The 27599-nt window shown below is 38.5% G+C and overlaps 1 protein-coding gene and 1 long non-coding RNA gene across 6 annotated transcripts in view; one reads left to right on the forward strand and one right to left on the reverse strand.

The window, feature by feature from the left end:
• Nucleotides 1-27599, reverse strand: part of SLC39A10 (solute carrier family 39 member 10) — a 145682-nt gene that overhangs the window by 50658 nt on the left and 67425 nt on the right. Inside the window, exon 1 of one of the 5 annotated variants that reach the window (XM_019428312.2) lies at nucleotides 17034-17156. The exons of 3 other annotated variants lie outside the window; for them this stretch is intronic. The gene's annotated coding sequence lies outside the window, so the exon portion shown is untranslated. Of the gene's footprint in view, nucleotides 1-16840; nucleotides 16947-17033; nucleotides 17157-27599 lie in introns of those variants that run through there. One more of the 5 variants, XM_019428311.2, reaches the window with a different exon arrangement.
• LOC109254417 (uncharacterized) lies at nucleotides 17418-23260 on the forward strand. Its single transcript, XR_002074794.2, has 3 exons — nucleotides 17418-17522; nucleotides 21166-21251; nucleotides 22998-23260. It is a non-coding gene; the product is annotated as an uncharacterized LOC109254417 (long non-coding RNA).

Genomic DNA, 27599 nt, shown 5'->3' on the forward strand with positions numbered 1-27599 from the left:
GACACTTCGGTAATTAAAATTACAAGTGATGACATTATATGAGGATATATGAAAACATTCACTAGGAATTTTACATAATTTCTGGAACAGCTATAGCATTTACCTATACAATATAACCTAAGAAGGTTTATCATCTTCTTTGATAATGATTCTCATGTACTTTGATATACCAAATAAACTAGACTCATTAGTCAAAAAGACTTCATTTAGAAGTTGAATCTGGGGGGGGGGGGGGGCACCTGGGTGGCTCAGTCAGTTGAGCATCTGACTCTTGATTCTGGCTCAGGTCATAATCTCAGTTTGTGAGACTGAGCCCTGCATCAGGCTCTGTGCCGAGTGTGAAGCCTGCTTGGGATTCTTTCTTTCTTTCTTTCTTTCTTTCTTTCTTTCTTTCTTTCTTTCTCTCTTTCTCTCTCTTCCCCCACCCCCCCACTCCCCTACTCGCGGGCACATGCACTCTCTCTGAAAGAAAAGAAAAAAGGAAAGGAAGGGAAAGGAAAGGAAGGGAAGGGAAGGGAAGGGAGGTAATTACTTGAATTTGGGAAAATAGAAATATCAGGTTTTAAAGAAGACGCTTAAAATAGGATTACAGATCTGGGGCACCTGGGTGGCTCAGTCGGTTAAGCAACCAACTTCAGCTCAGGCCATGATCTCACAGTTCGTGGGTTTGAGCCCCACGTAGGGCTCTGTGCTGAAAGCTCAGAGCCTGGAGTCTGCTTCAGATTCTGTGTCTCCCTCTTTCTCTGCCCTTCCCCTGCTTGCACTTTGTATACCTCTCAAAAATAAACATTAAAAAACTGGTTTTTTAAATAGGATTACAGATCATCACAAAACTTATCTATTTAGCCAAGGCGGCAACGAGATTCTAAAGGCAAATACAGAGGGTTTTTTGTAGGCAGTTTGAAGATAAAGAAAAACCTCTGTTTAAAAATTTAGACCATAAATCTAAAAACCTTATTTCTAACAGATAGAAAAACCAATTCCAAATATGGGGTACTTCCACATTAAGACTCATTGAGCATCCAACTCTTTGTTTTGGCTCAGATCATGATCTCACAACTCATGGGACTGGCCCTGAGTGAGGCTCCATGCTGACAATGTGGAACCTGCTTGGGAGTCTCTCCCTCTCTCTCCACCCCTCCTTCACCCATGTACTCTCTCTCTCGCTCTCAAAATAAACTTAAAATAAAAAAACCCACACACACACAAAAACAAATCTAATTGGAAGATGGTATTACAATTTATGGGTCCATTAATCATTTTCTCTGGAGTCAAATAAATATTGTGGCCAAGCAGTGTTACAAAAAGATGATTTTTTTTCTTTCCATAGATTCATAAGTAAACATTGCCCAATTTTGGAGACTACAACCCAAAGGTCTATATGTGGGAAATGAGTTGTCATTTCCCATTTTCCAATTAGAATATGGCCAGTTTTGTCCAAAGATACCAAAAGCTGCAGCAACAAACAAATCAAATGAAGTCCATAGTACCTCTGTGTGTGAGCACTGGTTCCTCCTCAAAAGTAAGGCTTCACCAACAGAACCAAATGACTTCCTAGTTAGCCATTCTTTAAGCAAGAAAAGGTTAAGAGAACCAAAACTCCCTACTTGGAGGTAATCAAATGAGAGAAAAATACCGAAGCCAAACCAAAGAGAAGGAAGAAATAAGCTCACAGGCCAAGCATGGCACATGAAGCACTTACCAACAGACATCCGTCCAAACCAAAAATGGTTTCCTTGCCACAAGGGCTAAATTAAGCACCAAAAGTCAATGGTGCCCTGTTGGGGTGGGGTTCTGGGGATGGTCCCCAGGAAAAAGAACCAAGGCAGCTGTTTGGACTTGTCATCAGACTTCTATTACTGACTGGGGACCAACAAACCAGAGGCAAAGAGCACCCGGTTGGCTTGCCAAATTTGTAACGGAACCCAAGTTCATATGCCCAATGCACAGCAAAGCCAATCACTGAGACACTGAGTATACAGCCAGGAAAGGGTTTATTTGAAAGGCAGTCAAACAAGGAGACAAGGCGACAAGAGAGGAAGGCTCAAATCTGCCTCCCTCAAAGAGGAGAGTCAGGGATATTTAAAGACAAACAAAATAAAAGGTCTGGGTAAAAGCTGCAGCTGTGCTTGCTAGTCCCATTAACTCTCTGGTTACCAGTTTCACATGAAACACAAAAACCAGATGGTCTATGTGAGATTTAAATTTTCATTTGTCATGTTTTAAATGTATAGTACTCTATTTATTGCCAAGAATTCTAAATATCTTGACTCCTCTAATTATTTACATGTAAGAGATCATAGGAATGCAAGCACATGAGTGACATGTAATTTTAAACCTGTGTTATGTGTTTAAATCATTCATAAACTTTCCAACTTTAGTTCAGAACTGCTACAGCAAATGTGTGCTTTGAGAGTCATTTGGATGAAGTATGAATTAGTTAGCATAGACCAAACAGCTACTGCAAAGAACCTCTCCCAAAAGGGCAATGGCTTAAGAAACACTCAAGTTTATTTCTCCGTCAAAAACAGTCCAACACAGGGCACCTGGATGGCTCAGTCGGTTAAGCGTCCAACTCTTGATTTTGGCTTAAGTCATGATCTCACAGTTCATGGGATCTTGAGTGCCGTGCTGGGCTCTGTGCTGACAGCGTGGAGCCTGCTTAGGATTCTCTCCCTCCCTGCTTGTTCTCTGCCCCTCTCCCCACTTGCGTGAAGCCTCTACCCCCCCCCCCCGCCCCAAATAAACAAATTAAACAACAACAACAACAAAACAGTCCAAGATGACTGCTCCAGGTCTGTGAGCACCTCCACTCCAATCAATCAGATACATCAGCCTTACATGAGTGCTATTCCAATCATTAGTAAAACAGAAAAAAGTGAAGTCCAGGTACAGAAATTTCTTCTTAAGCAGCAAATGAAGCAGACATTGCATGTATCACTTCTAATACTCCAATAGCAAGAACTTAGTCACATGGCCTCAATCAGCTCTAAGGAGACTGGCACATATAGCCTCAACCACAACTTATCCAGGAGTTTCTCAAGCATTCCATGGAGGTTAAGGATCCTTTTCTAACCACAGCAAAAAGAGGATCCTTTCTGTCAAGACAGGAATGGAGGATATGTCGCCTAAGTCCATTTATCATTCAACCCTAAGTACTGGCCTTTGTAGGACTGAGCTTTGCCCAAGCCAAGATATTCTATTGCCTCTTTTTTTGTGTGTTTTGGAGTTTTCTAAGTTTCTGTGCATTGACAATGTGTTAGTTTTCCACTTCAGCAAATATATCTAGTTGTTTACCCGAGCCTTCTGGGTAAGACATCTATGAATGATCCTACTGCACCAGAAAGGATGAATGGATTCTGAACAGCGAGCAGTTGCCATTACACGTTCAATTTTCATTTCATCTTCTGTTACTGATTTCCAGTATATGATTGGTTAAAAGTTTAAATATTCCATCATTGTATAATTTCTATAGTAAGGCTCAGGTTAATTCACAATTAAATAACAATCACTGTGCTAATCAATTATACAATTTCTCATGGAAATATTTTGCTTTAAATGCAAATAAAAATGAGATCTACCAATATTTTTCTGTAAAAGTCACTAATATTTCAACATTAGCATCAGAACTATATATTTAGTGAAGGTAGTGGTTGTAATTCGGTATGGGAAGTGGCAGGGAGAAGTCATGAGGGGAATTCTGGGCTGCTGTTAATGCTCTATTTCTTAGGTGCTGGTTACATGGGTGTGTTCACTTCATGAAAATTTGTCAAAGTTTATACTTAACATTTGGGTACTTTGCTGGAGCTATGTTTTATTTGAGAGAAAACAATTTTTAATCCTTATGTAAAGTATATATACTTTTTAAGAATCCTTATGTAAAGTATATATAAAGACTATATACTTCAGGGGCGCTTGGCCGGCTCAGTGGGTGGAGCGCACAACCTTTGCTATGGAGGTTGTGAGTTCAAGCCCCATGTTGGCTATATAATTTACTTAAAAATAAAACCTTAAAAAAAAGTGTATTTCAATTTCCAATTAGTAAAATCCTCAATATACAGCTTGTAGAAACAGACCTATATTTAAACATCTCCAGAGACAAATTTATTTTTTAACTTATTTTAAAATAATTTAAGATAATAGGTTATAAAAACAGTTCAGTTTCCATGCACTGTTCACTTGATTTTTCCCAATGATAACAGCTTATATAATAACAGTACATTTTCAAAACCAATATACTGATACTTACATAAACTATAGACCTAATTTTACCAGTGTCACATGCACTTAAAAATAATGTAAGAGAAAATCCATTTCTTAACCACAAAGAAAAAAGGTATTATTGGTAACCAAAGGATCTTACTTAACAAACTATATGACTAGGGTATTGTATGGAAACCAATTTGACAATAAATTTCATATATTAAAAAAAAAAAAAAAAAAACACTATATGACTACACTTAAAAGAAACATAAGTAATTAGGGCTGATAATCTCCATACCAAGCTCTTTTATAAAAGCTTACAAACATCTTTAATTATAGGCTTTCAATTATAATTTTTCCTGAATAAAGTGCCAAATTACAACTTTTTAAATTTTTAAATAAAACACCTATATCAAGAACAAACTCTGAAATATATACTAATTGCTAACATTATATTTCTATAGATATTTTGTCTAAAGACAATTAACTTTATTTCATATAGGCAGACATAACAGAACCATAGAAACTTTAAGATAAAAAGATACTTAAGTATACTAGCTAAACAGTCTTATTTTACACACAGAAATCTAAGACCCAGAGAAGATATACAACATGATCAAGGTGATAGTTCAAGTTTGTGATAGTCCTCTAACTTGAATGTCTAGGACTCTGTACAACATCAGCATATTTTAAAATAACGTAGAGGGGCGCCTGGGTGGCTCAGTCAGTTAAGCGGCCGACTTCGGCTCAAGTCATGATCTCACGGTCCGTGAGTTCAAGCCCCGCGTCGGGCTCTGTGCTGACAGCTCGGAGCCTGGAGCCTGTTTCAGATTCTGTGTCTCCCTCTCTCTGACCCTCCCCCGTTCATGCTCTGTCTCTCTCTGTCTCAAAAATAAATAAACGTTAAAAAAAAAAAAAATTTTAAAATAACGTAGAGAACACTGAGATAATTACCAGTGTATCCTACCAGAACACTTTTAAAGGGAAAACAAATTGTCTATAACTTACAGTTAATATTACAAAGTCAATAAGATGATCAATAGATTAGTTAACAAAATGATTGCTTGACATAAGAAAAATAACTAATAAACACTAAAATAATTCTATTGGCAACAATAGGTTGCTGTTACTGGAAAGGCCAACTAATGTAGTATATCCTGTGTATGATCACTCAACATTTGACTTAAAAAAAATACTCAAAAAAAAAAATACTCAAGCTGGTATTTTTTAAAAGAAAAATGAAAACCAAATGAAAGAATCCAAAGTTTTGATCTGTATCTGTTTGTTCTCTCATACATACGCACACAACACAATCACAAAATAATAAGAAAAATACTATAAATTGCTTAGCAAGGTTTTAAAACTAGCCATTTCAATGCTCTAGATTGGTATTTTGAAGATCGATGAAGGAGAAAACAAAAGAAAAATCACTAAAACACCCAACCTGGATTATATAAATTTATCATGCTTTAAAGTTAACAATGTGAAAATCCACTTAATAAATGTACATGGTATCTCAATTTTATAAAGGACTTCATTTTTTTTTTTTTTTTTTTACGGGTTTCATTACAGGACTTCTTTAAATAATGGCAGAAATTAGTTTTATTTTTATCTTGAATCACACGAACTGACACTTATACCACTGAATGACTTTATTAATCTTTATCAATACTGGTAGTCAGATAACAATTTAGTTTCCCTCTGTGATTCAACAGCAGTACACACAAAATGGCTGAGAAGCAATGAGACTGTTAGCATACTGCAGAAACACTACTCTAGGAGTCAAAAATAGAGATCTGGCTCTGCCAACTCACTTGCTATGAGTTGCTGGGCAAATTACTTAACCTCTGTAAGTCTAATTACCATTTAAAGAGTGGGGATATTAATTCCTGTTCTATTTCACAGTAATTATGACAACCAAGTAAAATGTGTATTTTTTTTTAAGTGGTAAGACCTCTAAACGTTTTTCATTTCACTGATGTTAAATGCTATTTAAGTGCAAGTAGCATTAACAGTAATATAACAAGGATCCAGTTTTAAGTCACATTTCTGCTATACTCCCGTTGAATAATGTTTTTGTACATAGTAAAGAACCAGGGGCCAGAAACCTTTGCCTCTAAAGTCATCCCAGTACTGTCACTGTTTCTAATCCGCAAAATGGGGGAAAGCACCTACATTTATCCATCAATTGAACTAATGCATATAAAAGGTTGTAAAACAAGTATATATAAATTTGTAAAACAATTAAGCACATTAACCTACAGTGTTACTACCACTAGATGTGACTCTGTATCTTTCACTTAACTTTCATAAAGTATATAAGCAGGGAGAAAAAGTCCCTTTGTTTTGATTCCTTTAAAGAGTGCTATCAAAAATATTCAATCGCTTCTCGGCCTTTTGGCTAAGATCAAGTGCAAAAATATTCAAGAGCACACGCAGCATTAGTACATCCAAGACCAATTCAAGATTACAAGAGGCACCCAATTCACTAGAACCTGAGTAGTAAAGAATCATCACAACATACCAGTTTCATTGACATCATGAAACTTTTCAAGGCAGAAGAAAAAAATAACTTCTCAAGGTATAAATCTACTTCAGTAATGAGTTCTCAACAGGAAGAGCAAAATCGTCCTAGCTTCAAGGTTTGTTTTTCATTCCTCCCTTCACCAGATACCTAACCTACTAATGCCATAGTTTTAGTTTGGAATGCCAATGTAGCTCTTCCCAAAATAGCACAGTTCCAACAATCTCTTGATATTTCCACTAAGATTCATACATACAAAAAGTTAGATGCATGCTATAATTGAGCTTGGGCATAATTCAGTGCTGCTACCATTTCAATAACTTTTACCAAGAGAGAAAGAATAAAAATATTTGAGCCTTGGAGTGCCTGAGTGCCTCAGTAGTTAAGCGTCTGACTTCTGCTCCAGTCATGATCTCACAGTTCGTGACTTTGAGCCCCATGTTGGGCTCTGTGCTGACACCTCAGAGCCTGGAACCTGCTTCAGATTCTGTGTCTCTCTCTCTTTCTGCCCCTCCCCCACTCACACTCTCTTTCAAAAATAAACATTAAAAATTAAAAAAAAATATATTTGAGCCTTCATTCAATGTACCAAACCAGGCATCAACATATCAAATCCGTCTTTATTGTATTTAAGCATTCATGTGCAAACCTACATTTTCTCACTGATGTCAAAACAAGTCTATCTCAAGTCTCTGCTTTTCAAGTTTTCATTACAGGGAGCCTGGAACCATGCTGTTGAAAGCCACCTATGATACTCCTGTGTCTGTTCTGCTGCTTGTGAATACAAAGAACAAATATTTGATCTGACATTAGTGAATGTAATGGCCTTTACCAGTCACAAAATACCGTGATGCCTTTTGAAGCTACCAAAATGTTTATGATTTTAGTTACCCTTGAAGTAAACGGACTTCAACCGCTTTCACTCCAAATGCATATAAACCAACATAACATGCAGCATGAAGAGGATGTAGAGTGTTAACCTTAGGACCTGAATGAGGCACACACACCTAATTGACTCATCACCACTGGCAGTTGCCTTCATTCTAAGAATAGTTATTGCCACTCTCAAATTTTTATCACCACATTCATCTTGACTCTTCCTTTGTATCACTGTTACATGTCCTTTATTTTGCACCAGCTTGTTATCCATAAGCACTGCCAATAAAATAATCCTTCCTTTCCATGAAGACAGGAAAAAACGAAAACGAAAACAAAAACAAAAACAACACACAGAATGTCCAGGGCAATCTTTTTACAACATTTTTTCTTACATTTTTTTATAACATTTTTTAATGATGCTGACGGCGCAGGCTATTTCATCCCCACCACGGAAGCTTTCTGTGTGATTTTAGGTGTGCTTCTAGTTATTTTAAGCCATCAAGGTCCTTTTAATTGTTGAACAAAGTGAAGATTCAGTTCTGTCATTTAATAAAATCTTAACAAAAATGTAATTCAAATACTGAAGATATTAATTTTAGTAGCAAAGTACCGATTTCATTATCAATTATCAATCCATCTTTATTATCAGGTTTAACAATGTCCAACATATAAGAAAACTACAAATCATTCTATAAACAGTCATCCTAGGGCACATTCCCTTTCTTACAAAGCTACATTTAGATACAGAGCTGAGAAAGATTTTGTGACATACAGGCACATAGGAAAAAAAAAAAAAGAAAGAAATTAATAATAATGCCAGGAAAACATAGTTGTGCAGAAAAGAAAAAATAAGTTTATTGTAATAGCTGTGTATTATAAAATTTATAGTCATTAAAATATAAATGTTCTAAATCAAAATTACAGGATAATTGCACTGAAAAAAAAGGGATATAGAAAATGGGAGAAGGTACATAGAGGGGAGGAAGAGTGCTAAATCCTCATCCTTCACTAAACAAATGACTTAAATTGAAAATCAACAAGAATTAATGGACACATTGGAGACATAGCAGTGAATTAGCAAGATAATCAACTAATGAAACGAAAGAAGTCCCTTGTCTCTCTAGGCAGAAGAATGTAAAAGAAGGAAGACAAGGGACTGATTTATTTATCCTTTTCCCTAAAATCCTCACAGACTATTTAATACTTTATATTCACGTAAAACTTTGACTGAATAAAACTAAAAATATGCTTAAATAAACCGAATTGCAATCACTCAAGGTGCAATTAGTCACTGGGGAAGAAGAAAAAAGGAAAAAAAAAAAAACCTAAAAATAAAAGCCAGCAATTATAAATCTTAAGCTTTTGTTAACAAAATCACATTTTGTCACATGTGGAAGAAAATGAGTTACTTACAGTTTCAAGAGTTTCACAAGCATTTGTTTGTAGAGTTTTAATCACAATACGCAATCATTATAATTTCAATTTGTGCTATTAATTTTGGTTACTTGCTTGGGCAATTCCAAGATGTAGGGAAAGACTACCAAAAAAATGTTAACACTTTTCAGGTCTTGTTACATATTTCCAAATTGGTTTCTAGAGAAATTAAGTTTGGTTATACTGCCACCAGCAGTATGATCATTGCATTCTCTTTAGTACTTGGTACTATTAATTTTGGAATAAAAGATTTTGCCTTATTTTTATCTATACTTTATAATTATTCCTGGTGTCTCAATATTCTTACCAACATATACGAGCTTTTAAATAATATGACTTGGTCATATATTCTACAAAAAAATATCTTCAGTTCTGTGCAGTGTCTTTTTATTTGATTACAATGTTTTCCCTTTCCTGTATAGATGTTTTCATATACATGCAATGAAACTTATGAATTTTTTTCAATTTCTTCAATGGTTTCTAAAATTTAAGAAGTTTTTTTTCTATTTTTAGTATTTTCTTCCTTAAAACAAAACAAAACAAAACACCTACAATTAAAATTAACATGACCCCTAAATTTGTTTCTTTTTTAGGGAAAAAACATCAAGTGAACTAACATATAATATTCATATACTTATTTGTTAACTAAGAAAGTTTATATTTTATCTTCAATAAATTTTCAAGTACTTGTATTTAGGCAAAAATCTTCCTAGGAAAAGCTATGTTTGTTTTATAAATTGTAAATTAAATTACATATCACAGTGAATTTATTTTAAATATTTTTAATGTTGGTTTATTTTTGAGAGTCAGGACATGAGCAGGGGAGGGGCAGAGAGAGAGAGGGAGACACAGAATCTGAAGCAGGCTCCAGGCTCCAGGCTCTCAGCAGAGCCCGACTTGGGGCTCAAATCCACGAACCGTGAGATCATGGCCTGAGTTGAAGTCAGACACTTAACTGACTGAGCGGCACAGATACCCCTACACTGAATTTAAAGAGCACCTTTTTCCCAAAATCTTACAATTATTTAATTTTAGCAGATCTTTCTGACTTCCTTCCTCATTTTTATTAGATTGGTATGATTATTTTCTTGAAAATAAACTTTCTATTTTCACTGGCACTTCATTTGAAAATAATTAAGAGTATCCTAACTTAAAACAAACATCTTAAAAAGTGTGTTCCAAACATTAACAAGTTATGAAGTCAGTTGAAATTCTACACTAAAAAAGATACACTAGAATGGAAAACATGATCTCACTACTTTATAATATACAGAATATATACTACCTAATTTTTCTACATTTTTATATAATTTTACAGTCACGTAATAAACATTACAATTACACAAGATATGTTTTTCTAACATTGTTTTACTGATCTCATTGTTTCATAATGTAATACCTACTCATATTATTCTATATATCTTGATAAGGCATATAAAATCAATCTCTCCACAGCCGCCTCCATCAAAAGGTTCTGTTCCTCTACAACATAGCGAGGGTGTGCCTGCGTGGCTCAACTGGTTGAGCGCCTGTCTCTTGATTTCGGCTCAGGTCATGTTCCCAGGGTCATGGGATCCAGCCCTGCATCGGACTCCCTACTGGACATAGAGTCTGCTTAAGATTCTCTCTCTCTCTCTCTCTCTCTGTCTCTCTCTCTCTCTCTCTGTCTCTCTCTGTCTCTGCCACTCCTCAGCACACGCATGTGAGCACACACTCTCTCTCTCAAAATTAAAAAAAAAAAAAAAAAACCACATAGCACAAAGTATACTTCTTTGCATATAATCAGAATAAAGTAATGATTCATCTTCAGAGTTATTATACCAAAACATTTGTTCACAGGCCTATAAGTATACAATAAATAAAGTTACTTTATCAGAGGCAGGAGGGGAGAGGAGAAAAAAGAGTTAAGGCATAAAAATCAGTACGGCACATTTTCTGTTCTGAAGGAGATACAAGGAAGACACTATCACCTTTTAAATTAGAGAAGGTAAACTGCAAGAGATGCTACCTAAGAAATGGTTGACAGAATTAGGTGGTAACCCAAGGTTGACGGCCAAAGGCTTCATATTCCAACACCAAACATAAGAAAGGCGCTAATCCTCATATAGAGGAAACATGGCAAGGACAAGAAACAAAAAGCATTTGTACTATTTAGGTTAAAAACACATGAGAACTCACATCATTACCTACAAATTTCTATTCGAATGCCTTCCTACCAGTTTTTAAGTCACATAGGTTCTAGGAAAATTTAACTATTTTAAATAACAGCAACACATCAAATAATTACACAATATTAAGAACTGGATCCAGGGGCTGGCAGACTTAAAAAAGCTATTCAAATAATTAACATTTTAGGTATTGCGGGCAGTGCAGACTCTTCAGTACACGATTCTGCCATTTTGACACAAAAGCAGCCATACACAATACGTTAAGTGAATGAAGAGGCTGTTTTCCAATAATCTTTAATTTACAAAAGCAGGCTAATTTGGTGCATGAGCCATAGCTTGTTGACACTTGACTTAATCTATACATTTTTTTAAATTACAAATTCAGCAGACAGCTGTAGGGGAAACCACTAGTTTAAAACTCAAAAATTCACAGAATATGTAAAGTGAAATAATCAGAAAAAAGCTTATGGGTGTGAGGGCACTGAAACTATTTTTTATTTACAGACATTAAAGTAATGGGACAGTGGGACATACATCTTCATGATTACTACAACTGAAGACCATTTAGGTTTCCTAATTTCTTATGAATGAAAATAAATCTAGAAACTGAAGTGATCAATGGCAGACAAGTCTTAATCACTACAGGATTAAAAATAACTCTTCGATATGTAGTTCATAGTAATTCTTATTATTTCTGGTCCCATGACATAATCTTACTATGTTAGTAAGATAAAGATACTTCCTACAACATTCTGATTTACTTTTCTAATCCCCCAAAACCTCTTTTTTGAATGGAATGGATGGTCCCCAAAAGTAGGGTATACATTATTAAGTGTAAACACGGCTGTTAGAAATGTTAATGCAAGGACAAGTATTACTTCCTATCTCCCTTTCAGCAGTAAAAGATCTACAATATAATGAATAATTATAAAATACAATCATAAAATTAGCTAATTATAAAATCATCTACCACTAACTCTTAGTTAAAATAATTTAAATACTTGAATATGTTAGGTTTTATCCCTATACTAATAACCTGTAACCACTGCCACCCACCACCACCACTCCATTTTAATAACATCTTTTTAATTTTTTTTTAATGTTTACTTATTTTTGAGAGAGGGAGACACAGCATGAGCAGAGGAGGATCAGAAAGAGGGAGACACAGAATCTGAAGCAAAATGTTTACTTATTTTTGAGAGAGGGAGACAGAGCATGAGCAGAGGAGGATCAGAAAGAGGGAGACACAGAATCTGAAGCAGGCTCCAGGCTCCGAGCTGTCAGCACAGAACCCGACGCGGGGCTCGAACTCACGGACCGCGAGATCATGACCTGAGCCAATGTTGGCCGCTCAACAGACGGAGCCACCCAGGTGCCCCTAATAACATCTTTTAACATGAAAAAATCAAGTATTAAAAACCTATTAAATATCCAATCCCTGTATTATCAACCAAAAAAACCATTTTAATAGAAAAATAAAATTTGACACTATTTGATAGAATTGTTTTAACATGTCTAAACATTAAGTATGGTTTCTTAAACAGTTGGAAATAATTTCAATGCTGTTGTTATTTAACACCTCACAATTTAAGTTGTAAATTGCCTTCATACCTGAGTACATTTTTGAATATTCTGTGTGTAGTAACTTTTTTATTGAGAATACATTTGCTTACTTTGGAAAAAATTCAAAAATCACTGCATGGTCAACTCAAAGAACTTATAAACAGAAATTAATGAAAAAGAAAAATGTAGTTGAGAATACTGGTAACTGGTCTAATTTGAAACCTTATAGGACTACAGGAAATGTTGTGGTTATTACAGATCCTTGAGATTTTTCAGAAATCATTCTAAATCATAGTTCAAAATAAACCTGAATTAAAAAAAAACACTCACCATGTGTTTAATATTCTCAAATTTTATTTTCAGTACAGTCAAGGCAGTACAAAGCTAAATGGGACTAAATTAAGCCAGAAAACAAATTTTTCTATTACTTTTCACACCATAAACCCAGATTAGACGAATAAAATTGCTGTTATTCATATACAAAGCTAACTTCAAAAATACACCTATAACATACACCTTTCTCCTGTTTTTTAAAAAATATCACATTTATTTTTGCAGGGAAACTTGACATTATACAGTTTTACCTCCACCCAAAACTTGCTGCATTCTTGTAAAACTAGCAGCTAAAAGCAATCAAGTTAACCAATTCAAAATGACCATGCCCATCTTATTAGCAACACTAACCAGGTGGAGGAAATCCCACTGTAGTCTGCATACAATCCAGCACTAAGGAATCTAATTCTAAATTAAATAGATCTTATTTCAGAAGATGAAGGTGAAGAAGCTAAGCTCAAGAAAACTTCAAGGGAAATCAAACACTAGGCGGCAGCATCAAGCTGTTGGGACAGCCTGGGCATTCTTCTAACGTCAACTCCAAGCTAAAGTTAGTATATTTTTAATGAGAATTATAGTATAATGAGAGATGACTTTATAGGGTTATAAAATTTGTTATAAAGGAAAAAGGATAGCTTTCTGTTTTGAATACCTATACTTCCAGTTTCTACCGGGTAATTTATCTTGTATCAATTTAAAATGCACTAATGACAAAAAAAAAAAAAATGCACTCGTGTTGATGTCCTTTTGATAAAAGCAAAACCCATGGCATTTCCATTGAAGTAGGCACTACAGAGACCAGGAATGACATTTTTATCCAAAATATTTCCTTGGACTAATACTAAGTTTAAATTTTGTTACATTCAATTAAAATCTTAAACTTGATTAAAGAGGTTGACAAGCAAACTTTGCATTCACTGAATAACGTGTCATGAGCACTATGTGACAGAAAGTTATGGAATATGTGCCCAAGTCAGAAATTTAGTCAGGCAGGGAAAACAAGATGTACACATGTAATTGTAAGCTAAAAAAAAATGTTGAGAGGCAGGAAAAAAAAAAAACCTATGGATTATTACATATAAGTAACAACAACAATAGGGTAACTATCCTTGGCAAAAGCCCAGTAGAGACCATTAAATCTCATTCTGGGGGTAACCAAGTTATCAGAGTTAAAGACATAAAGCAGTCCTTCAACTAATGCAAAACTGAAACATTTGTATGTAGAAAAGAAGTTAAAACGAACTAAGTTTTTCTGCAGCTCTTTGTTTCATAATGTCATTTATAAAGGTCACAGTAAACCCATGAGGTAGGTTTTTTCAGCACAAGTTCATAGATAAAAGATTATGATAAAGCAGCTTGCTCAAAGTAACCAAACTAGTTAATAATGGGTCATAGTTTTGAATCGTTAAGTCTCACTCCAAAGCCTTAAATTCTTTCCAATACTGGCTAAAGCTTGAGGGAGGTGAATAGCAAAGTAAATTCCCTTTAATAATAATTTATAATAATTTCCCTTGCTCTAACACCTATATCCTATTCTCCATAAATCAGTTAAAAAAAAAAAAAAAAAACCAAAACACCCTTGGGGCGCCTGGGTGGCTCAGCAGGTTAAGCATCTGACTTAGGCTTGGGTCATGATCTCGTGGTGAGTTAGTTCAAGCCCTGTGTCAGGCTCTGTGCTGACAGCTCAGAGCCTGGAGCCTGTGTCTCCTCTCTCTGCCCCTCCCCTGCTCATGCTCTGTCTCTGTCTCAAAAATAAAACATTAAAAAAACAAAAAACAAAAAAAAACCCCTAGAGTAGTACTTGCACACCAAATTTGAAGCCTCCTAAAAGTACTTCAAAATCAGGTGCTCAAAAAGGGGAAGAAACATGTTGGCTTGTAAACTGTGGAACATAAATTGGCAATGGGAAGAACAATTACAGCTCATCACACGAGTTACTGATTTGACACCTCTTAAGAGAAGCTCTTATTTTAAAGTAGCACCAAAGTCACTCCTGCACAGGGGTGTTCACCAGAAGTCTGTGTATAATATTGTTTTGTGAATCTGGATAAAAAAATACTATTCTCATCTTAATCTCTGAAATTTAGTTATTTCAGTTATGAATGCAGGCAAAACCACAGTAAATGCAGTACCTGATAGTTTATCCAAAAAAAAAAAAATCATACACATTAAGTCCTTTAAAGACCACTGAGTCCTAGTTTAAAATTAGGCTTTAGACCTGAAACTACTCTTCCTATTTAATGCTCTACTAAAGCATGGATTACTTCATCATATTTAATATTTTGATTATTTCAATACAGTTGGTTTCTGTTGTAATCCTATATACTCCACATTTAAAAAATCATCATCCTGAGGCTAATCGAGCAATTAAAAAACAAAACAAAAAAATCCCTCCAGTATATTGTTTTATTTCCTTCATACCACTTGTCACTGACACTTTTTCTCTCTCCCTACTGGAATATTCAGCGAGTATAGGGATGTGAGTGGTCTAGTATGGACCCCCCAAAATCTAGAACAAGTGACTCATACTCAACATCTGTAGGAAAAGTCCCTTAAAAAAAAAAAGTACATAAAGTCTTAAGATTTTCAGTGCATTACAATTAACTACATTCTAAATTTCCATCTTTTCCAGTATATTATTTGTTCTTAATTACGTAAACCTGTCACATGCTAGTTTTGCTCTATGGAGAACGACTCAATTTCAAGGTAAAACCAGAGCACTCAACAGTGTAAAAGACATTAAAGTAAAACAAAACCAAAACAAAAACCGCCCCACCAGTATATACAACGTGCTTTTAAAAAAACTACGTGCTTTATGTCACTTTTACAGGGACTTGAGCGAACGACCCTTCCGAGGAGGGCTGCTGCTGTGGCTGATTACTTCTTCCTCGCGCCCAACTCCTAAAAGACAGCCCATGTGGACAGGCTCCCACGTGAACCGGGCTTTACACAAGCCACGGGAAGACTTTCCACATCGTCGCCCGCGCCCACGCAGGGCCCCGTCTTAGCTGGGGCGATCGGGGATCCCAAGGGAAAAGCGAGCCGAGCAGACCCCTAAGCCAGGCGGGGGCCGCGGCGGTTCTGCTACCACTTCCCCAGCCGGGACCACTTCGCTCTCGCCGCAGGGCTTTCGGGAACAAAGCCCGGGCCGCCACGCCGCCTTCGGGCCCACCCGGCCTCCCCCCACCGACTCAGCTTCAGCCCCACCCTAAGGCCTCAGCTCCGGGGACCCCAGCCGGCTTCGATGTTAACTCCCCCGCGTCCCGCCTCGGCTTTTCGGTTGGTGGGGGAGGAAAGCCTCCACGAGGCCTCCCGCGGCAGGAGCAGAGGCGCCACCGTCCGTTAGCCTCCAGCTAACAGCGGCGCCCAGGCTCCATCCCGGGGGCTCCTCGCCCGACCCCACCGGAGGGGAGGACGGGACAGGAAAAATCGAGGCATTCGTCGCCGCCGCAAGTCCCCCTAAGGCCTGACTGCGGATCCTCCCACCCTCCGGCCTTAGGGTCCCCGCCTCCTCTGGCAACGCCATCCTCGGCCCCCGGGCCGCCCGCGCGCAGCCCCCCAACCGCCGCTCGCCCGCCCAGCGGTCACTCCCCCACTCCTCGCGCGAATCCCCGGCCTCAACAGGAGGCTGGGTCGGGCGCGGGGCCCCGCACGCGGAACGAAGGCTGCCCGGCCGCCAACCCCGCGGCAGTCCAGAGCGCACACGAGGAGCCGCGGCGCCCCACGCGCAGCCCACCGCGCGCTCTGCTCCGGCTCGTCGCCGCCGCCGCCGCCGACTGCAGCGCCCGGATCCCCGAGGGACCCAGCCCGGACTCCCCGGTTCTCGTCTCCCTTTCTACCCCCCCGCCGTCCCGGGACTCGCAGTCTCCGCCGCGCATGGGGCCGGTTCTGGGGGAGGGAATGTAAACAAATCGGGGTTTTATAGTTACCTCACACTCGAGTGCCGTGTGCATCTCCTCTCCGCTCGGTACCAAACCCCGGCTGCACCAAATCGTGTATTCACCAAAGCCAGCTGCGCTAACTGCGTCGCGGAGGCCCGCGCGTCAGACACCACCCTACGCTACCGGCGTACAAGGCCCACTCAGGTCCCTGCGCAGCCGCACCCCGTCCGCCTATGGGTGCTACGCTCTGGGCGTACACGCACCACCCAGCCATTCACTTCGGACAACGCAACTTGCGGAGGGGAACTGCACCACTCTCGGGATTCCACACGGGCAGAGCGAGCAGTAGGAAATTCGAGTCTACGCAAACTGCGGAGCCCCGTGGCTCCGCGGTAGTTTTGTTCCAAGAAAGGACGCTGCGGGGGAGTTGGGGCGGCTTCTAACGCATGCGTGGAGCGCCCTTTACCACTCGCTTTTTATCCCGGTTTTGCATGTCGGTTGCTGCAGCCCTGGGGAGGCGGATGAGTAATGGAAACTGTAAGCGCAAACGCTTTAGCCAAAAGGTTTCAGATCGATAAATTAAGATGTTTATCTGTACGTGAGTTAAACATCTACACTAACTTAACCCCTCCCCTTTGTTAAAATAACCTTTCGGTCTCTTAGGGCAAAAGGGAACTCGTATTTAGCGCTAAGCGCAAGACCTTTTGCATAGTTCGCTCTCCACCCCACAATTTATTCTCAAGCGCACTTCCTGCAGGCCTTTCAAACCTCAAAGAAAAAGTTGAGTTCAGAGAGCATGTCCAACACTTATAGTAATTATTGAGACTTTGGCAACTTCCCAAGCTTTTCCACCACTTCCTACTACCTAATTCACTGATTATTTCTTAACACCCAACGGCAAAAACTCCTGATCCAGCCAAGCAATTCCACGGACTCCTGCCTACCTCGTGCTCATTCTTGCTCCCATTCCTTTGCTCACAGCATACCTGCCACCTGAATTGTCTCCTCCCCTTTTCTTAAGCAATTCATAACCCATATTTTCCTGAAAGGTGGCTCTGGACACCTTCTCTTTGCTTTATTACTCTGCTTCCTACAGTTACTTAATCTTCATGGTGAGGCTTATCTGTATTCTGTCTGGTGTGCCTGTTTCTGCATCCAGTCAGATCTGTTTAATAGAATGAGTTCTGGGGGTGCTTTATTGATGTCTAGCAGAGTGCATAAAACCGTGATCAATAGTAATAGCAAGTCTTACGATGGATCAGTTACTAAGTGCTTTACATATATATTTCATGCTCATAACACAGTGAGGTAGACATTATTATCCCACCCCAGGAAACTGAGGCACAGGAAGCTAAGTGACTTAAGATCACAGACAGGAGAATTGGAATTGAAACCCAGTTAGTATGGCTACATGTCTTGCTATTCTGCATATTTACCTCCGTGAAGCAAGGTTTTCTTTTTGTTTTGTATCTCTGCAAAGATCTTTTGGGTGCTTAATAAACACCTACTGACTGCCAAGGTACTAAGTTTCTTATATCCCTTTTTTCTTGTCTGGGGAAAGCCAATCCATTGACCCCACTAGTGCCAGTTTCACAGACAGGAGAAGTCCTGAGATGTAGGGAAGAGATTAAGTCTGAGTCCTTGCTTCAAGTCTTACCATAGTCACTAGCTGGGAGAAAATGACCATTTTCCTCAGATTCATGGTTAAGAAAATTGGTCTAAATTTATTCTGAAGTCCTTAGATCTCATATAATCAGAAGTTAAGTCCTTAGATTTCATAAAAGCAGTATAGTACATCTTTTAGGTCAAGAACACTAAAAGCTTCCCAATTACCCTTATGTTTTAAGACTCATAATTATTTTATTGACCACATTACTATGAACACTTTTACAATATATGTAATGTCTTTCTTCTAAATATCAATAAAATACAGTACTTACATTCCTTATATTTTAGGGTACCCACGCTGCTTTCTAGTTATATAAGGCTACTGTTCAGCTGGTTCACACAAGTGCAGCTGAACTGATTCATCATGTATTCAGATACCTCCATACAAGTTGTTCAACAGCCACAGCTCTGAGTCCAGTTCCCCTATGGCCTGTACCTGTACCAGCCCTTTCTCCCAGGACTCTCCAGACCTCCCACATTTCAGGAATGAACGGGTTAAGACCTGGCTAAGCAGGAAACCTACAGGACAGCCTGTTATCAAAGACTTCCATTCTAATTGGTTCGGTTACTAATTGTTACATATTATAAATATACCTGCATAAAACTGTAGGATAAACCTACTTGAAAATAGACCATGGCTACTCCCACTTCTATACACTTACCCAAACATTCATATATGATCAAGTATACCCACTCTGAGTAGGGCAGGGCTTAGAGTAAAATTACTACGTTCAGTAAATGAGCTGCAAACTAGTATATTACTTTTCCTACTGGGAAAAGGAATCTCAGCAAATGAGTTGAAGGCCTACTCCAAAATCACCCGCTGAGTTAAACAATGGAGAGTGCTACAAAAATATCACTATAATGTAGGTTTTATTTCTGTCCATTTTATATACAAGGAATGTGTCAGGGTAAGAGATTTCTAATATTTTAGAATCAGAACTTTCTAAAAAGGTTACTTTTTTCTATCTACCTCATTTGATTCATTAAGAAGCTCACCTGAACTATAAAAACCGTGTAGATGATTTGCAAAAGCCTGGGGAGGAAGACAGAGTACCGAATTACGAATTACGTGTAAATGGTTTACCTCTCATTTGTTTTGCTTATTCACACTGCTGCAAGCACAATTTCATTTCATCTAAAATTTTAAGCATGACCAACCTACCTTTGTGAGGCATGATATAATAAATCCGATGGCACTTTTTGCCCCTCAGAGGATTAGAAAAGAACCAGCTAGCTATAAGGCACCTGGGTGGCTCCATCAGTTAAGCTTCTGACTCCTGACTTGGGCTCGGCTCATGATCTCATGGTTTGTAGTTTGATCCCCGCATCGGGCTCAACCTGGCAGCTTGGAGCCTACTTGGGATTCTCTCTCTCTCTCTCTCTCTCTCTCTCTCTCTCTCTCTCTCTCTGCCTCTCCCTGACTAGTCCTGTCTCTCAAAATAAGTGAAAAAAGAAAAAAGAGCTGCAATAAAGAGAGAAAATAAGAACCACACATCATACCTCCATCTTTAGTTGTGACTGAAGGAAGTTTGTGACATAAACTTGGTTTCCCTCTAGTAAAGGGGAAAACAGTGACTATCAACAACAAAGTTAAGAACTTGTAATTAAATGTGTAAAGAACATAACCAGTTCTAAGACATCAGACCTTTCAAACAATTGTTCTCTCCATGAATTAAGTTTAGTAATAACCAAAGATAAAGAAAACTACTTATATTCATGTTCAGTTTAAACTCTCAATTTTCACATGTCCAAACAAGTTTGGTTCAGACAGGGTTATGCCTTGAGGAAAGAGAACCTGTAAGACTAAATTATACAGATGTACAGCCCTCAGGTAGGCGGTACAAAGTACCAGAAACAAGTGTTCACGAATGAAAAAGAAGTAATCAGGACTATGTTCTAAACCTAGGCCTCAAAATTAACAACTGTCTACTCACGTTTGGAGACTATGTATTTCAGCTTGGAGATAGAGGCCCCTGCTCCAGATCCGAAGCCAGAGAAATGTAAAGGGCATGCCCCTTTTTGTTCCTTAAGACCTAAGGCACTCTGTGACATCTAACATGTCAAACCCAGGGTCAGGATGGGAAGTGGAATCTGTGGGGCAGTCTTTTCCTGATCCCCTGAGAAATTATGTCTCTGACATCTCATCTAAAGACTCGCCATTCCTGGGGCACCTGGGTGGCTCAGTCTGTTAAGCAACCAACTCTTGATATTGGCTCAGGTCATGATCTCACGGTTGGTAGGTTCGAGTCCTGTACCAGGCTCTGCGCTGACAGTGCAGAGCCTGCTTAGGATTCTCTCTCCCTTTCACTCTGCCCCTCCCTCCCTCCCTGCCCGCCCCCCTCTCTCAAAAATAAATAAACATTAAAAAAAAAAAAGACTCTCCATTCCCAAAATTAAGATAGACTGTGAGAATCTACAGGGAAGTGCTCATTGTAGGAGCATAGCTATCCTTGTAGCCATTTCTAATGAGCAACACTCATGTAACTGACACGGCCATCCTCTTCCACAGAGCCCATCACTTTGAGGAGGGTACACAAAGGGAAAAAGGAACCAATCCCACCCCGGTGAGCAAGATTTGACTGATGTCCCTGTCAGGTGAGACCATTTTAAGTTGGTAGGCTTATCCAATAAAATGAGTTTCAGGTGACCTGCACAAACGAAACTAGATTGGAGAAATGAAACAGTTGAAACAACACCCCTCCCCCAGTAGAAAAGTCAGTTTTTATATCATTTCCCTAGAGGATGCTATCATTAGCCGAGTTAGATCCTTCAGTTTCAGTTCATTGCAATACAAACAAAAGGCCTTTAGTATTAGACAGGAAGAAAGACAATAAGGGAGAGGCTTAAAGCTTCTGATTTGCCATGGCAAGTGCTTTCGAAAATAGGAATGAGACCTAGCCTAGGAGAAATAGGAAGAACCACTAGGAAGAATGAATGAATGAAAGGAAGAAGATCGCAGCTGGAACCAGGGTACCAGGCACATCACACATTTGCGCACATGGTACCAGGAAGACTTCTTGTCCCAGACCTAGTCTATTGTGCTCACCGATCCCTGGGATTCCACATTTAGAACTTTATTCCCGGGTCTTGAAACCAAAGGGACTTTGACCCTGAAGGAAGTTACCACTATTTTATTGTTTATACTGCCGTGAGGGTGTATTTTTTTCCTATCTTCTCTGAAGAGGAAGTTTTAAGAGAGAGGAAACATGATCATCTGGTTTCCCAAGGGTAATGTGGTACAAAAGGACAAAAGGAAAACTAGACAAATTCCCATCTTCTTAATCTTGCTCCTAGCCCGTCTTGTTCACTCAGAAAATCCTAAGATGAAGGAAAACAGTAGGTTTGGTAAGTTTGTACCAAGCTTGGGGGCCTAGATGCCAAGAGGCAGCCGTTTTGGATCCTTTAGAACTCTGAAAGCACAGCAAAAAATCAACTTTCCAAATCTTCACTCCCAGTCCAAAGGAATAAAAAGAGCAACATAAATAATCCACATGAATATTGCAAATTTGAAGAGGATTTGGCGATGGTTACGCTTTAAAGAAAATTATCAACATGGAACTGAATTAACAGTAAGTTACCATGCAAATATTTTTTAAAGCAGGTTCATTTGTTTAACTGGTTAAACTTAATAAACTCATTTTTAAAGTTCATTTAAAATGTCATCACAAGAGAGCATATTTCAAATCTTGCCTAGAGATTCCAAGACAATTAATAATGAGACCCATTTCACACCTGACATTTATGAAACCAATCAAATACATCTTTTAAAATCAAGATAATTTGGTTTAGCTTAACAAATATTGCTTATCTTCATTTATTAAGTTTGACAGCAGGAATGCAACTAAATTCTAAACATTAGGGAAGACAATAAATGAATTGTCAAAACAGGAGTAGCTTGTAGGGATTTCCAGATTTTCCCTGCACTATTTCTAAGTACAGCTCAAATTATGTTTTTACTAGAATAAGTCACTTTTGCATTTTTCACAGAATCCCGTACACCACCTCTTGTTACCATTTCACATCTGTAGGGCAGTTCTAGATATTCCCTACTGTTTTTTGAGGAATGATTCTGGCAGTGCCCAATAATTAAGAACCCACTATGCTTGGCTTGCTTCCTTATAGATGATCTCACCTACAGCTTCCAAGGATTTCCTCACACTCAGGTTTCATTCCAATTACAGTGACAGTTGCTTTCTCTAGGGAATTAGTTTTCAGTGTCTTTCTTCCCACCCTAAATACATGAAGATGTATAGTTTAAAATGTGTTGATTAATTAAATATGATAACTTCTTTTAACCCTGTATAGCCCTGCAAGGTAAATATGATTATGCCCATTTCACAGATGAAGAAATCAAGGTGGTTACAGAGCATGTGGCAGACCCAGGACTCCAGTGCAACCAGTGTGGCTCCGGAGGCTATGCTCTTAGCCCTTACATTACCTTGCCTCTTATTTTTGTGAGGTTATCTATATTAGTTTCTCTGCAAAAGTTGGTAATTAAAAAAAAAATCTGTAGAACCTTAAACTGGTGGCTTTTCAGTCTATAAATGTGGCAGGTCAATGGAAATTTTAAATGGAATAAAGCATAGAATAAAAACGTTTCAAGATACTTATAATGTGAACATTTGTTCTTTTCTGCTTTATCTTTCAGCTTGACTAGCTTGAATCAATTCCAAGGGAGATGTTTATTCCACAGTCTCTTAAATTAGAAAGTTAATTAGCCAATCTGGTTATACATTTAGTTGAAAAGCTTTCCCCTCTTTATGGTGATTTGATGTAGTTGTTCAAGTATTTATTTATACCAGTAAAGTTATATTAAAAATTAAGCAGAATCAAGTGTATGTTAACAATTTTGATTAGTCATGGAAAAGTGAGCTATGAACTTGCTCATCAATGAAGAATTGGTCAGGTGCAGGCAAACATATCCCAGCAGATTTAAAGTGAAATTCACTTAGGGGATTAAACACTCACTCCAGTCCTTAGATGAATCTCTATCCTCTGCAAGCCTCCCTTGGAGACTTGGAAAAAAGAGGTAAGTGTTAATTAAGGGTTGGAAATATCTTCAAGCAAAATTCTGTGCTCCTTTTATGTTGCAAGCCACTCTGTCAAGTAGCTGGGAAATAAGGGCAAACAAAATAGAATTCTTGCCCTTCAGAAGCTTACAATCCAGTCAAGGAGATAACGAAGGAGGCAATTTCAGTACAGTATGGAAAGTGCTATATTGGAGATAGGTATGGGTTGCCGTGGCAACAAAAGCAAAAATGCCTTCAGAAAGGAAGTGACATCCAAGGTCTGACCTAAGGATTAGTAGGAAACAGCCAAGTAATGAAACAGAGGACAGAGAAATGCAAGCAGAAGAATGAAATGAGTAATAGTGTGGTTCTCAACCGGGAACTGAAACCCGTGGTGTTGATGCGTGTTTTTGACATGGGGTGTTGGAAGAGATGAGACAGGGCCAGTAAGCAGGGTTTTTGTGTACCATACAGAAGAGTTTGAATGCTACCCCGAAGGCATTAAGAGCTGCTGAAGAATTTTAAACCAGCAAGTGCCACGACCACAGGTAAGAAGGAAGTAGCAAGTATGATTCGTTTGATAGGCAGAATATGCCTCCCCCCACCCCTGCAAATGATATCCATGTTCTAATCTCTGCAACCTGTGAATATGTTAGTTTTCATAGCAAAGTAGAGATTGGGGATAGAATTAGGTTGCTAATTAGCTGACCTTGAGATGGGGAGATGATCCCAAATTAGCCAGGCAGGCTCAATTTAATCACACAAGTAGATGGAGACAGGTAAGTCAGAGGACCATGTGACTGTGCAAGCATGGTCAGAGTGATGCAATGTTGCTACAGAAAGAAAGTCACAAGCTGAGGAATATGGGTGGCCTCTAGAAGCTGGAAAAGGCAGGGAAATGGGTCTCTCCAGAAGGAATGTGGCCCAGCGAGACCCATGTCAGACCTCTGACCTACAAACTGTAAAACAATAAATCTGTATTGTCCTAAGCCGCCAAGTTGGAAGTAACATGTCACAGCAGAAATAGAAAACTAATGTATTAGGAAGCTGTTATAGCAATAATCCATGTGTGAAGTAATCATGGATAAAGAAGTCTTGCTGATTTAATAAGCATCGTAGAGATAGAATCAAACTGGAACCCCAACTCCATTAACTTGCTAGCTGTGGCCGTGAAAGGCCCTTCTTAAACCTGATCATTCAGCTGCATTTTCAATACCTAAAAATTGAGCAGTATTTTGCAGGGTTTTGTTTGTTTTACTATTTTTTAAAGTAATACATTAACATTAGCTTTAAATTTCAATAGGAAGAAATACATGCTACAATATGAATGAATCATGAAAACATTATGCTAAGTGAAGTAGGTCAGACACAAAACCAAATATTTTATGATTCCACTGCTATGAGACACCTAGGAAAGACGCAATTCATAGACACAGAAAGTACTAGAACAGAGGTCACCACGTACTGGGGTGGGGGGATGGGGTGAGGAAGAGAAGAGGGAGTTCATGTTTAATGGGTACAGTGTCTACCTGGGATGATGAAACAATTTTGGAAACGGGTTGTGATGCTGGCTGCACAACACTGTGAATGTCCTTAACGCGATGTACTTAAGAATGGTTAAAATGGCAAATTCTATGTATATTTTACCACAACAAAAACAAATATAATGATTAAATCCATTCCATTTTATTTTACCTTAGATGCTAAGAAAACCTCATTTCTAGATGCAAGAAAAGAGTGGAATTGTTTAATGGATTCAGCTTCATGTACTCTTTGAGTATTAGACCTTAAAAATGGCTAAAATGATATATTTTGTTACCTATATTTAACCACAATTAAAAAAAAAATTAATGTAGGGGCGCCTGGGTGGCTCAGTCAGTTAAGCGTCCGACTTCGGCTCAGGGCATGATCTCACAGTCTGTGGGTTCGAGCGCCACATCAGGCTTTGTGCTGACAGCTCGGAGCCTGGAGCCTGCTTCGGATTCTGTGTCTCCCTCTCTCTGCCCCTCCCCTGCTCACCCTCTGTCTCTCTCTGTCTCAAAATAAATAAAAAGCATTTTAAAAAATTTAAAAAAAATTAATGTAGAATACAAACAGCAGTGTATTCTACCTCCCAGAACAAAGCCCTCCATTATCTGAGCTTTTCTCTAGGGATTTACCTCCATATTTTACAATAATATGCTTATCCTGCCACTTCATCAATTTGAGGCATCTGCTATTGACTTTCAATAAGGAAGTTAGTATTTAACTCTCTTAAATATGCACACTCATAATCTGGGAGATCAGAGAGTCTGCTCCTTACATAGATTTTCAAACACCCCCTGGTTTCCAGGCTTACCATTCACTTCCTTTTTCATAAGGGCCCAGTGCTTGCAATTCAAGTGTTTCTGGCATGCTAGACCCAACAGGCATCCTTCGTCCTACCATTCCCATCCCCAAGGGCTAAATTGTCTAAGGAAATAGTTCACTATTTCCTTTCTACCTTTCAAACTGTTTATTACTCTTGCCCATTTCCTTCTCTGTCTTTACAGCTGTATCTTTGTTATTTCTTTTTTTGTGTATGACTTTTAGTTGAGGAGGAAAAGATAATGTTATGTTCCATCTGCCATATTCAACCCAAAGTGCTCCAGAGTTGCTTTTTAAGATTAAATGAACTAATACAGGTAATGAGATAATATAGGCAAAATGCTTTGCAATATCCTTGAGATCTAATAACGTATAACCGAAGCAACAGTATGGTCCCTATCACCATTATCATCAATTACCTAACAAAAGGTTGTTAGGATGGACGACAGTAGAATGTCAAAAAATACTGCCTACAACAGAGTATCACTGTTGGTTGTCCAGCATTAATGGCATCTGATTGGAAATTTGTTTTTCTTAAAAAAAAAAAAAAGTAATTTTCACAATGTATTTATAAAGTAGAATGTTCTACAGCTAAAAAGGATAATCTGGATTACCTGAAACTCTCTCATCCTTTAGATTTCACGTTCTCAAAGAAGGCTTCTCTATCTCAACAACCCTCTTCCCTGTACTAACTTACCATGATTCTCTCATTACATACTATTCCTTTCCTTAATAGTTCTAATCAATTTTAAAATGACTGTCTCCCTTCTCCCCATTGCTCCCCCCCCCCCCCCCCGCTTCTCTGTGTGTCTTTAACTGTGTTTTGTCCCTAACCAGAGTTAACTAAAGACAAAGGGCCATGGGAGTTGTCATTAACAAAAAAGTCCACTCAAGTCCCAACATAAGTGCCTTGAATGACTCTGTTCTGAATGAGCGGACTGCCAGGTATAGCATAATAAAGGACACATAATGAGATGCTATGTTTGGAGAAATAAACACATAGAAGTAGTTTGTAAACTGCATTAATAGTGGTGGCATTTGGGGAAGGTATCAGCATTTTTTAATTCCTCTATCCTAATACTGTTACTACCACTACTAATGAACAGCTATTGAATATTTACTGGGTGTCAGAACTTACCTAAGTGTTTTACATACATTTTCTAACTTAATCCTCAAAACAACCCTATGTACTCTCATTATACCCATTTTGCTGATAAGAAAATAGCTGCAGAGAAGGTCTATAACTTGCCCAGCTGGGGACTTGCTAAAGTTCAAACCCACAGTCCAAGCTGAAAGCCCCTTGATCTTAAACCACTAAACTATCACACTATCACTTGTGTGTGTGTGTGTGTGTGTGTGTGTGTGTGTGTGTGTGTGTGTGTTGCATGTGTGAAACAGAAAGAGAGAGAAGAAAATGTACTTGCTAAAGTCTCAAATCCTGTGGTAATAAACTAAGGACCAAATTGTTTTTGCCAACAAAAATATTTTTCTGATGCTGTAAAGATAGCAGTAGCTGAATTACTAGAATGGCACTGCCAGGCTTATTCAAGTCCAAGACCAAATCCCATCCATTCACACTTCCCTAGCT

The sequence above is a fragment of the Panthera pardus genome, unplaced genomic scaffold (genome assembly GCF_024362965.1).
Source record: "Panthera pardus isolate Hobbes unplaced genomic scaffold, ASM2436296v1 HiC_scaffold_10, whole genome shotgun sequence".
In the NCBI taxonomy this organism is placed as follows: domain Eukaryota; kingdom Metazoa; phylum Chordata; class Mammalia; order Carnivora; family Felidae; genus Panthera; species Panthera pardus.